This window comes from Diospyros lotus, chromosome 9 (assembly GCF_014633365.1).
Source record: "Diospyros lotus cultivar Yz01 chromosome 9, ASM1463336v1, whole genome shotgun sequence".
NCBI classification, from domain to species: Eukaryota; Viridiplantae; Streptophyta; class Magnoliopsida; order Ericales; family Ebenaceae; genus Diospyros; species Diospyros lotus.
In genome coordinates, this window is record NC_068346.1 from 15,993,625 (window position 1) to 16,005,895 (window position 12,271).

Consider the following 12,271-nt stretch of genomic DNA (forward strand, 5'->3'; position numbering starts at 1 on the left):
AACGTGGCTGATTTCTTTCGATTTTTGAATGAAACCCTCGGCCTCAAGAACCCTATTTATACTCGATTTCCACCAAATTTTCGACCATTCATAAGCTTTCCTGGTCCCCAAGCTTCGAATCCTTATCATTTCAAGCCTTGAATCAAGCTAAATGGCGATGAAATTCCCACAAAATTTTTGGCCAATTTTTTATTATTTTGAAATTCATTTCCAATCATCCCATTGTCGATCTCAACCAATACCTTTTCCCAATCGATCCATAATGGCCTGGAGAGCATTCTGGTACCCCTTGGAAGTCCCACCGACGGCCGTCACAAAGTTAGCCGGTGATTTGCAAGTTTCACACTTGTTTTTCAATGATTGCACTTTCACCCCTCAACTTTTGATATCTCATGTTTCACTTATTCCACTAGACCCCACAAGTTTAGGATGTGTTACTACACCCTTGAAAGTCTAGAAAAGCCCTTGTTCTGACCACCCTCCATCAATTTTTAAATTCTGTACTTTGGCCCAAATGCCCCTAATCGCTTAATTTCGACCCCAAACCTTCGTGAATCTCTTGTTTTTGATAACCCATGATTCCTTAGGCATTTTTACCCTCCAAGTTTCATCTTGGTATGGTCACTTACCTCTTCATTCATGTTTTGGAATTTACACATTGGCCCGAAACTTTGATAAAATTTCATTTTGACCCTATAATTTCCAAAAATACCTTTGATATTTAAATACAGGGTATTACAAATAGCCTCATCTTCATCGGTCATCAGGCAGGATGCAAATTCCTGCTAAATGCTACTAATTCAACCAAATGGTCAACAGATAAAGGCCAATTCCTCTCAAACATCCTTAAATAACCTTAAACGATCGACAGTCTTTTCACCATCTATCGACAGCTAGTGCCTATTACACTAAACGGTCTACAGTTCGCTCCAGAAGCCATTTCCTTCTCCACTGACACCATCATGCCCTCTGCCATTTTCCTTCCCACTTGTCTGCTTCTCAATTTCTCCAACCTTAATTGTTCGCTTTGGGACACCTTACACATATGTTTATATATTGATTCATCTTCTTTAACTTGCATACCATTTCATAACAATGAGCATATTATTTATACATCTAATGGCTATTGTCGACATCCATAAACTTCACACTCACTTTAATCTTGACTACCCTCCACCTCAATTGACTTCCACCTCACCATCCCTTAACTTGACTTCTTGACTTCCACTTTCCCTTGACTATTCCACTCACATATTTTCCACACTTTAATGGCCCAACACACATAGCCTTTCATTTCAATTAACCCATCACACTTACATTTCCTTGATCATTTTAACACCCAATACATACCACCCCTAAAATAACGATGAAATGATCTAAACCCGCTAACAAGTAGTTACAGTTCGGTAAGCCCACATAATTTTTGGCAATTCATCAGCCCATGCTCTCCTTGCCTCCTCTATGATGTTCTACCCTTGTGTTTAGTTTTGATGATGAAAAATAATACTTTGTTTCTATCCCCAAGTCATGAATCAAGTTTATGGTTTTTAACAAAAATCAATTTCAAGTGCTTTGTTAAAATGAAAACCAAAATGATTTATGATTTTCTATATCAGTTGGAGATTTGCAAAGTCAAGTATTTAGTCTTAAAAGAATCTCCTAAAATGATTTTCAAAATAGCTTTGAAGTCGTTGGTCAAGATAGAGATAAAATTGTTTTACGGCAAAAGACCAACTTGAACATAAATGTGTTTGATGAAAATCCAATCTTAAGTATGAAAAATCATTTATGTTAATCTCATATTTCAAAATAATCTTTCATATTTCGAAGCTTTCATGAAAGGTTTTGGCTTGAAATTTAAACGTATGAAAAATCCTTTAGTTCATGCATCATGTCTTGAAACTCGTTTTGATAACGTTTCAAAATTTTTCTAAGTCTGGAAGACTAGCACCTTATAAGGAGACATATAATAAAATGATTTCATTTTGGAAAACTATCTCCTGGAATTTTGATATCTTCTATCCATTAGTACTAAAATGATTTTTAATGAATTTTTTAAGAAATAGAAAGTGTATATCTTAGAGGTGGTAAAATCGCAAAATCCTAAGTTTGTACTAAAACTCAAATTCTACTTTCTTATTCTTATGGATTTTGATTTTTTAGATATTTTTATTGAATCGAAATGGGGGGTACTTTCTTATTTACATTTATGTATTAAAGTAAATGAAAGGTAAAATGTAAATAAGTTGTAGTGTATGCTGTCCTGAAGGATGGCTATCAACAGATACCTCATCATCTGTCGACCGGCCCTTCATTTTTTTGTGAATCTATCAACCGATGCTCTTGCATCTGTCGACCGACAGAATACCATTCAGTGATGCTTCGATAGTATGCACCATCTGTCAACCCATGCCTATGCATCTGTCAACCGGCAGAATGTGTGCACAAGGAACTGTCGACCTACTCATATGATATGTCGACCGGATTTTAAATATTTGCTAATTTGTCGACCGATGCCTTGAATCTGTCGACTGATTGTGTCATAGAAACCCCCAACAGCTAGTTTTTCCACTCACTCAAAGCAGCTTTCCCACTACCAACAGCAAGATTCATGAATGGGCTCTCAAGGGACTATAAATACAAGTCAAATGGGTGATTCAAACCAACCAAGAGATTACATTACAAGCTCCCAAGTGCCAAGATCATTGTTGTGCTTCATTGGTAAATTCGTTCTCTTTTCAAGGATTTGTATTCATTGTGTTAAATTCATTACCAAGCCTTGTATTTATATTTGAGAGAATTTGTAACTGAGAATATTGTTTCTCATATCCTCTCCTATCTTATATCTCTTTGTAATTTTCCTAGCTTGTTTTGCTAAAGGGCCTGCATTACTTGTAGGAGGATTTTGATTCCTAGCTTGTCGTGCTAAAAGATTTGCTTATTGAAGTAAGGGGTTGATTACCTAGCTTGTTGTTAGAGGGCTTGCTTGTATAAGTAAGAGGTTGTAATTTCCTAGCTTGTTGCTAGAGGGTCTATCCGGAGAGATAGGAGGTTTTTAGTGAATTGATTGAAAAATCCTTAATGAGGAGCTAAGGTAGTGGAGTAGGCTTGGTTTAAGTCGAACCACTATATATCGTTGTGTCTCTTATATGCTTATGCTCTTTTTTTCATTTATTATTTCAAGCATTTCAATAATCCTCACTTACTCTAAAATCTCGATTTTCATCAAAAGGATTTTCAAGTTCAATCAATTTTTTAAAACAACCCAATTCACCCCACTCTTAGTGTTGGTGCCATTGCTATTCAAATCTAACACTCTAGACAGGTTTTCAAGCCATGCAAGATGGTTTTATTGCTAACCTATCCATTGGTTTACGGATACGTTACTGATACACTAGGGACCTGAAAGTGAGAGATTTGGTTGTTTAGAGGCATTTCTCAACTTTTTAAGCTTAACGTTGATGTATTTTTTCTCTAATTATTTGTGAGAATTTTATTTTTAAATGGATTTGTTTCCATTAATAGAAGAATCTTATCTCTTGAGTCCTGAACTTGGAAGGAAAAGAATAAAAAAGATTGATCAGATAATTATAGCTCTCTAGAGATGATACCACATTACACATGCATGCTCACTTTTTCCAATTTTATAACTCATTCTTCTCTCTATCTGTGTATGTAATATATTGTTTAATTCTTACTCACTCGCTAAGTGGTTAAAGCTGATTGATCTCAAAACTTGGTCTAAACTGATTTAAAAAATTAATTTTGAATGGTCAAAATCATCCTATAGTCACATTTAAAATATTACTCTTTAAAGTGATTATCCATTAAGAGAATTATTCACAACACTCCCTCTTGGATAACCAATCTATGATGAATAGGCCTTGTTAAAAATCTTTCCACATAAAATCCCAATGAAAAAAATATCTCAGTGAAGAAAAAAGAGTACACTATTCACATGTGATCGATAACTCTTCCTCAAGAAGATTCAATAATGTCTTTAGTGGTTATGCATGAAATATTCTTAAGTCAATGTATTCTAATTTTATGTATCAACTTCATAAATGTTGTGGTTGGCAATGCCTTTGTAAATAAATCTTTTAAATTATCACTTGATCGTATTCGTTTAACATTAATGTCACCGTTTTTCAAAAGATTGTGTGTATAAAAGAATTTCAGAGACATGTTTGGTTTTTTCACCTTTGATGTAGCCTATCTTTATTTGTGTAATACATGCAACATTATCTTCATATGACGCTGTCGGTGATTCTTTTAGTGCGCCTAGCCCACACTTTTCTTGAATATGTTATGTCATAGACCTTAACTAAACGCATTCTATACTAGCTTCATGAATTCCAAGGATCTCATAATGATTAAAAAGTTTCGTAATTGTTTGTTTTCATATAACACCATGATGCAGTATTCTCTCCACATAGAAATACATAACCTATTTGAGATTTGACATTGTGTGTTTGACATATAACCAACATTTGCATATCAAAGTAATTATGACTTGGATTCATGTGAAAAAAATGGGCCCATATCATTTGTTTCACAAAGATGACGTTCAATGTTTTTAGCTCTATTCCAATGTCTTTGGTTAGTATTGAACTATATCTTTCCTTTGGTTAGTATTGAACTATATCTTTCTAGCAAATTAACAAGTGATATATCTAGTCCTGTACTATGTGCAAGATATAAGCATATATGATATTTTAGGTCCAATAAGTGGTTCTCCATCTTCTTGAGGATAAAAGGAATCTTTCTTCTCATATGGTTATTAAACTATCATAGAGGAGCTTAAAAGATGGATTTTGTGCATATGAAATTGTCTCACTTTTTTTTTTTTTTTTTTTTGTGTATGTGAACTGGTGAACTAAAATTTCACTTAATTAATGTTCAATTTGTAAGGAAAGACAAAAAATTTAGTTTTACCTGGATTCTTCATTTCAAATTCCTCTTTCGAATAACCAGAAGCTTAATAATTGAGCTCTTCAAAAGTTCCAATAAGATTTAAATTATCAACATAAATTGGGACAATGGAAAAATAGCTTTTTGTTTTTTGAATAAAAACACATGGGCAAATCATATCATTTACATATCCAATTTTCAATAAATATTGACTAAACCTATTATACCATATGCATCTGAATTACTTTAATTTGTATCAAAATTTTAAAGATTATGGGTTACTATTTTACCCTTCAAGCACCTTGAATCCTTCCAGGATTTTCATATATATATATATATATATATAATTTTTCTACGATTGCCAATCTTATAAGAAATCAAAATGTAATTATGTCAATTTCTAAATAATATGTTTCTTGGTAATCTATACCTAGTTTTCATGAGAAACCTTGTGCCATAAGTCATGTTTTGTATCACAATATTTAATTATTTTCATTATGCTTGTGCACAAATACCCATTTATATTCCATATGTTGAACATTGTTTGGTGTTTGAACCACAAGATCAATACCTCACGCTTTAATAACGAGTTCATCTCTAATTTTATTACCTCTTTCCATTTTTGGTCAATCAAATCTACGTTGACATAGTTCAATATTTTTTTGTTCACGATCCTCATTACTACTATTGCTAATGTCTATAGTTGTTGCCCGAGCAAACTTATCATCTATGATAATATTATTCTTAACCCATATCTTCTTAAAATTAATTGAGATCTCATAATTTTCAGTTACCTATATTCTTCTGGAGATAAACTCTTTTCAGGAGTATTAATTTGTTGTTTTGTGAAAATATTCTCTTCAAGAGTATGTGAATTAGATAAATTCTCTTCAAAATAAGTCAAACTTTGTTTAACTCTCTTTAGGGGAACTTTATCCTTTGAACCAACAGGTCTATCATGCTTTTGGCATGCCTACGAATAATATGTTATTATACTCTTTGATTGACCTATAGGGGAATCAATTGTTTTAGGAATGTTTGCAACTAGTATATATGATTTCATTACTTTCTTCATATCAACGAATGCGTCTTGCAATTGATTTGCAACACTTTGTAAGTGGATAATCTTTTAAACATTGAGTTTAGATTGATTAGTACATGGATCAAATGTAAAAAAAATAGGAGTATTCCATGTGATTTCATATATCTTTTCACATTGTTGTTTTTTCCCCTTAATAGTGGAAAGATTGTCCCATCAAAATTACAATCAACAAAATGTGCATTAAAAGCATCTCTTGTCAATGGTTCAAGATATCTAATAATAGATGGAGAATTAAATTGAATGTAAATTTCAATTTTATATTCTGAAACTTTCTTTGTACGTTGTGGGGGTGCAAAAGGTACTATACAATGCAATCAAAAATCTTAAACGAAAAATATTTGGTTCATGACCAAAAATAAGTTATGATGGGGAATATTCATCTATAAAATATAGATCATATATGAACTAAAGATACAACATGTAGCATGGCATGACTCTAAGCAAACTCTAATAGTTTAGATTTCATGAGTAATGGTCTAGCAATTTGTTGGACTCATTAAAGAATTTAGTTAAACCATTTTGTGTGTGAACATGTGGTACAAGATGCTCTATATCAATACCTATGGGCATGCAATAGTTATCAAAAATTTTAGACTTGAATTCACTAGTATTATTAAGACGAATCGTCTTAATTGGGTAATTTGTGTAATACCCCAGATTTTTGAACACAAATATGATGTAATACCTGAGATTATTGGGTTTTAATACTTGAGGAAATAGGTCATTTCAAGGGATTATAGAAGCCTTGTGACAAAGGTTCAGTTTCTGAAAAGTTCGGGTTGAAGCGTCATTTGTTGAAATCTTAAAATATTGCTTCAAAATATATTGGATTTCAAACTAAAATCAAATGTAGCTTTGGATTGTTTTGAAGTCCAAGTCCAAGTCTTTGTTAAAGTAAGTATTCTCCAAATCTTTGCTAAAGTAAGTCTTCTCCAAGTCTTCTTTAAGTCTTTGCTAAGTCTTTTCCAAGTATTTTCTAAGTCTTCTCCCAGTCTTTTGCTTAGTCTCCAAGCTAGAGACATATGGCAAGCTTCCATTAGTTATTTGGAAGAAAAGATAAGATCACATGATGGCTCATAATGACCCCCTGAGGTGGTATCACATGATTGGCCATAAAAACTACTTAGCCTCCAAGTTTGATAAAGTCTCCAAACCTTATCTTCAAGGATACATGGAAAGCAACCATTGGATTACTTGGAAGCTAAGTTAAGAACTTATGATGACCCTTGAGGTGGCGACGTGTGATTGGCCCAGGAAGTCTATAAATATAAAGCCTTTGGGGGTATTCTTTGAGACATTCAACAAGAGGGAAACTTTGAGGAAATATTGGTGGGATTGAGAGAGTGTAAGGATTTTAAAGGAATTATCTAAAGAAAAGAGGGGGAGGTTCTGCCAGAATCAAAGTAGAAACAATCTCGCCGAAAGGTTCAGACTTCATAACAAAACTACCGAAAAACAGCAAGAAAACCCATTCCCGTAAGACGGTGAATAGTGTCCCAACAAGGTAAACCTTAAAGATGAGTGGTTTATGCATGCCTTTTACTTTCTCTTAATCACTCTTGGTTTCCTCTGTGGATGGGTTGTTGCTCACGTCTTATGTTCCATGTGTTCGAGCATATCCTTTCTATTTTGTTGCATCGGGTTTAAACACGATGGCTTTCATGTGTGGCTTATGGCTTGCATATCATATTCCTTCTGCTTTGTCATACATCATGTCATTTGGGTGACTGTGGCGAGTTGGTGGCTTGTCATGTGTGAACTACCACAAGGGCTAGTGTAAGGGGGCTACCTCGAGCTTATGTAAGGGGGCCGAGGGGTTCATGCCTGGAAAGTGAGGAGGATATCTCGTGCCAAGTAACAGGGAAGGATGCGGCGTGTGGCCACTCTTCCGGAGGCGCGTGAGGGCACGTCTGGCCTCTATTTGCCCTGAAATTTTCAACATAATTCTCCTATTTTTATTATCTACAACGCAATATAAAAATATTTAAGGTTGGTTCATTGAAATTCGTGATTTCTGCAGAAACAGCCCCTAGTGCTCGAAACCGGGATGTGAACAATGATATCGAAGGGAAAACGACCAAGGTGAGTGATTCCTGCATGTTTTGTCACACTTTGAGCATTTGTTGCTCACTTGTGTGTGGATGTTGGCTTGCATATCATGCCTTTGTGGCTTACATGTCGTATTTTCCCTTAGCTATGCATATTCCTTCTACTTTGTCATATATCATGTTCGTGATTGGTGACTGTGGCTAGTTGTTGGGATATCATGGAAGAACTCGTGCTCTTACGGTGAGCAAAGGGGTGACTATGATGACCGTGGGATGATTGCAACACCCTGGCATTGCTACCACAGGGGTGGATTTTATAATGGCATTATTGCATTTGTACGCACATATATTTCATTTTCGAATTCACTCGCTTAGATGTAATATCTAACTTGGGTTGATGCCCCTAGAACGTTCCACGTTCCAGGTATATCAGAAGTACCAGGTGTTTCAGGTTCCAGATCAAAGCGTGGGCAAGGAGGTGGAGCTTCGCTAGCTTTTGGATTTTTGTTTCATTATGTACCCTTGTAACCTAAGTAATATATTGTGAATAGTAGCTAGGGTACTCAGGGTTGTAAGAGGTGTGTGTATGTGGGTGTCCTACATCTGTACCTACAATGATGTGTTGAGTCATTTTTTTGGAATGTTGGAAGTCATGAGCATTTCTTGTACTTGGAAATGAAATCTAGTGGAAACCCGCTTTATTTAGGTTTGGTTAAGCTTGCAGGTTCGATCCAATGCTTCTGTTGGTAAGGGTTTCCATAACGCCCATAGGTGATATCTTCTTATATTTCACGTTGTTTTGTATTTGGAAAAGTGGGGCATTACTATTGGTATCAGAGCTAGAATAAATAGTTTGGTTTGGGTTTGAGTTAATTAACTTTGAAGATGCAATAGTGATATGAGTTATCTTGAGTTATGGTATGACTAATCTTGGAAGATATTTTGGTCTGTAACAGGAATGGATCCGCGGATAGAAGAAAACCAACTTCAGCGTGCCATCATGGGAGGATGGACCGCGTTGCTAGAAGGACGATATATGCATCTGGGGGGAGAAGTTAGGAGATTTTCTGAATTTAGTTACCCCTACTTTACAACAGTTTCCAACCTATGTGATGAATCCCTATATGGTGGACTTACAAATATTCTATTTGATTTCCTTACTAACGCCAGAGTGGTAGGATGCCGAAAATGATCTTCGCATTTTGGGACACTATGATGATTTTGTAACTTTTATTACCCATCTAAGCGAGGTAGAGGCATACCTAAACCCTGTGGGGGAAACGACAAACTAGAGTTGTGAAGAGGAACCTGAAGAATGAGATCTTATGCCACCTCCAGGATCAGAAAACGAGGAAGAGTAACTTTATCCTAAGGAACAAATTTTATTGTTTGAGGATGTAGACTTGTGGATATGTATGAAAGAAACAAGATAGTGTTTAGGCATGTGCCAATAAAGCGGTACACTAGAAGTGGCTACGTACATATGTAATAGTGAAAGTTTTCTACAAGTTGTATTTGTTACCATATTAGAAGAACTAACCATGGAGGCTCTATGGTGAAAAAACAAAAAGTAAATGATAGCTTGAAGAACATAAAGGATTTGAAGGATGAGTGGGATGAGTAGGTTAGAAAATGGTACAAGTAAATACTTAAAATTAAGGTTCATTAGAATTACTAAATGGTTGCAGGTGGTGAGAGACTATCTTTCTGATTTAATGTTTCACAGAGATTTGGAATTTGGGAATTTTCCCGAGTTAAGTATTGACGTGATGAAGATTTAGTAGGTACCTAGCTCATGAAATCCTTGTGCAGGGTTTTAGATGTGGGTATGTGGGATTTGTTGTATTAGTGGTTAGCTAGATCCGCATGAGTCAGGAAAGTCGAGAATTTATGAACTTTGAGTTTCCATCTTATTAATTGGTTGTGATTATTTCAGGATCATTTTACTACAAAAGTGTGCATGTGGAACTCATAATTTTAGAGTGTGATTACTTGTAGATGATAAGCGCTCGTCGAACCCGGAACTTTGGGCGCAGGAATAACACCCAAGAAGAGGAGATGCCAAACCACCATGACGAAATGATAGAAACATCCCCAGAGAATCCACCACCTGAAAGGAACCAAAGTGGAAGTAACCGTATGGACCAGATGGAACGAGTCCTAGGGAGTATGGTCACACTTATGCAGGGGACACGAATGACAGGTCAGGTTATTCCCCAAAACTCTTATGCTAGTGATGGTTCCAACGGTTAAACCCGCTCATATTTTGAGGAAAGGCATGAGCTGACCCCTGTGAGAGTGAGTATTGGTTGGAACAGATCAAAAAGATATTTGATTTCATTAGGTGCAAGGAAGTGGAGAAGTTTGGTTGTGCTACCTTCATGCTCCGAGATGAGGCTGACCAGTGGTGGAAAACCATGCAAAGGACCCTACAAGATCCTGAAGGGCAAGGTATGCCTAGTATTACATGGGTGCAATTTAATGAACTTTTTAATACTAAGTATTTTCCCCTGTGCAAGAAAATGAAAAAGGGTTAGGAATTTATGAACCTAAAACAGGCTGGGAACATGAATGTTGCCCAGTATGAAGACCATTTTACTCGGTTGATTAAGTATATGCCCATTTACAATTTGGATGAGGAGGCAAAGGCTCAGAAATTTCTTAGTGGATTGAAGTTGGAAATTCAGCTGGCGTTAAGCTCTTTGGGGGCCCGCACATATGCAGAGCTGGTTTCACAAGCCCTAACTATGGAAAGCAACCTCCACCGAATGAACACCCTGAGGACGGAATTTCGGGAGCATAAGGACAAGAAATTGGAGAAAAAACATGATCTTAGGGTTTGAAAAGAAAATTTCAAAAATAGGGAGAATGTCCTAGATGTCAAAAATTTCATTCGAGAAAACCTTGTGATCGAGGGAATAAAAAATGTTATACCTATGGAGGAAATGACCACATGTCTCAAGATTGCCCCAAAGGACCCATGTGTTTTAATTGCCAGCGGACGGGCCATCTCTCTAAGGAATGCCCGCAAAAAAGAGGAGTCAATCAATCTCAGACAAGCCAAGGAGGCCAAGTGTATCATCTGACGGGAGAATATGCCAACAAAAGCCCAACGGTTGTACAAGGTACATCGATTTCCCCTTAATGTGAGAGTTAGTCAACCCCAGGTTTGCCTATTCACATGCAGGTGTCAACCTGAATCTCGGCAGAATAAGGGATGCCAAATAGTAAGTTGGGTAGTTGTGAGTTAAGGAATATTGTTAATTAATGTGTGTTAGTATGGTTTGTTATTTTAAGGAATGTAATTGGGAATTAAAAGAAAGGTGTGGCAAGGTTGCTCTAGATTATGTTACAGATTATTATGAGTATCTAGTAATGACATTTGGGATTAACTCACTATAACCCTTGTGAGTTAATGATTGAGGTGTTCGAATCATACTTAGATTAGTTTGTGGTTGTATTCGTGGACCGATATTTGACTTGTTCTCCTCGAGAGAATTCGAGCATGAGAAAGTGTCAGTACCAGGAGTGTGACTATTGCATCGTGTGCTAAGTGGGCTTGGGAATTTGGAGGTTTGGAAAGGGAGTGATGGAATGGTAAATTGCATACATGGGTCGGGGTAGGTCGTAACCATGGGTGGTATGTTTTCCCCAATGTAGGCATATGATGTGTTGTGAACTTGCTTAGGAAATGTGTTTTCCAATAATAGCAAGCAATGGGATTGCAGTTCCCATACTTAGCCTTTAGGGAAGGGAAATTTTATTCTGGTTACCAACCTGACCTTTGGTTTGGTATGCAAATTGTTGTACACCCCAGAAATTGTGAGCAATTGGCTCTAATTTGATTATCCTGAACTTTGCCCTTGTTGATGTGGATATTGATGCAATAGTGAGCGTGCTATGGCAGCGCTATGTGAAAAGTTTGAATCTTCATGATTGCTTGAGGTGCCTATTCTTTCTAAGGGATTCGAATGCAGGGCAACGACGGTGGATAGAGTTTTTGAAGGACTGTGGTTGTGTGATCCAGTACCATCCCGGGAAGATGAACGTGGTGGCTAACGAGCCTACTCTAATAGCCTGTTCTGGGTGAATGTGGTGGCTAATGTGGGAATGAGCCTGTTCTATTAACCCGAGAGTGGGGACTGGTGGAGGCTTTTTAGCCTGTGACATTGGATGTCATACTTAATGGAACATCTATTTACGTCGCTAC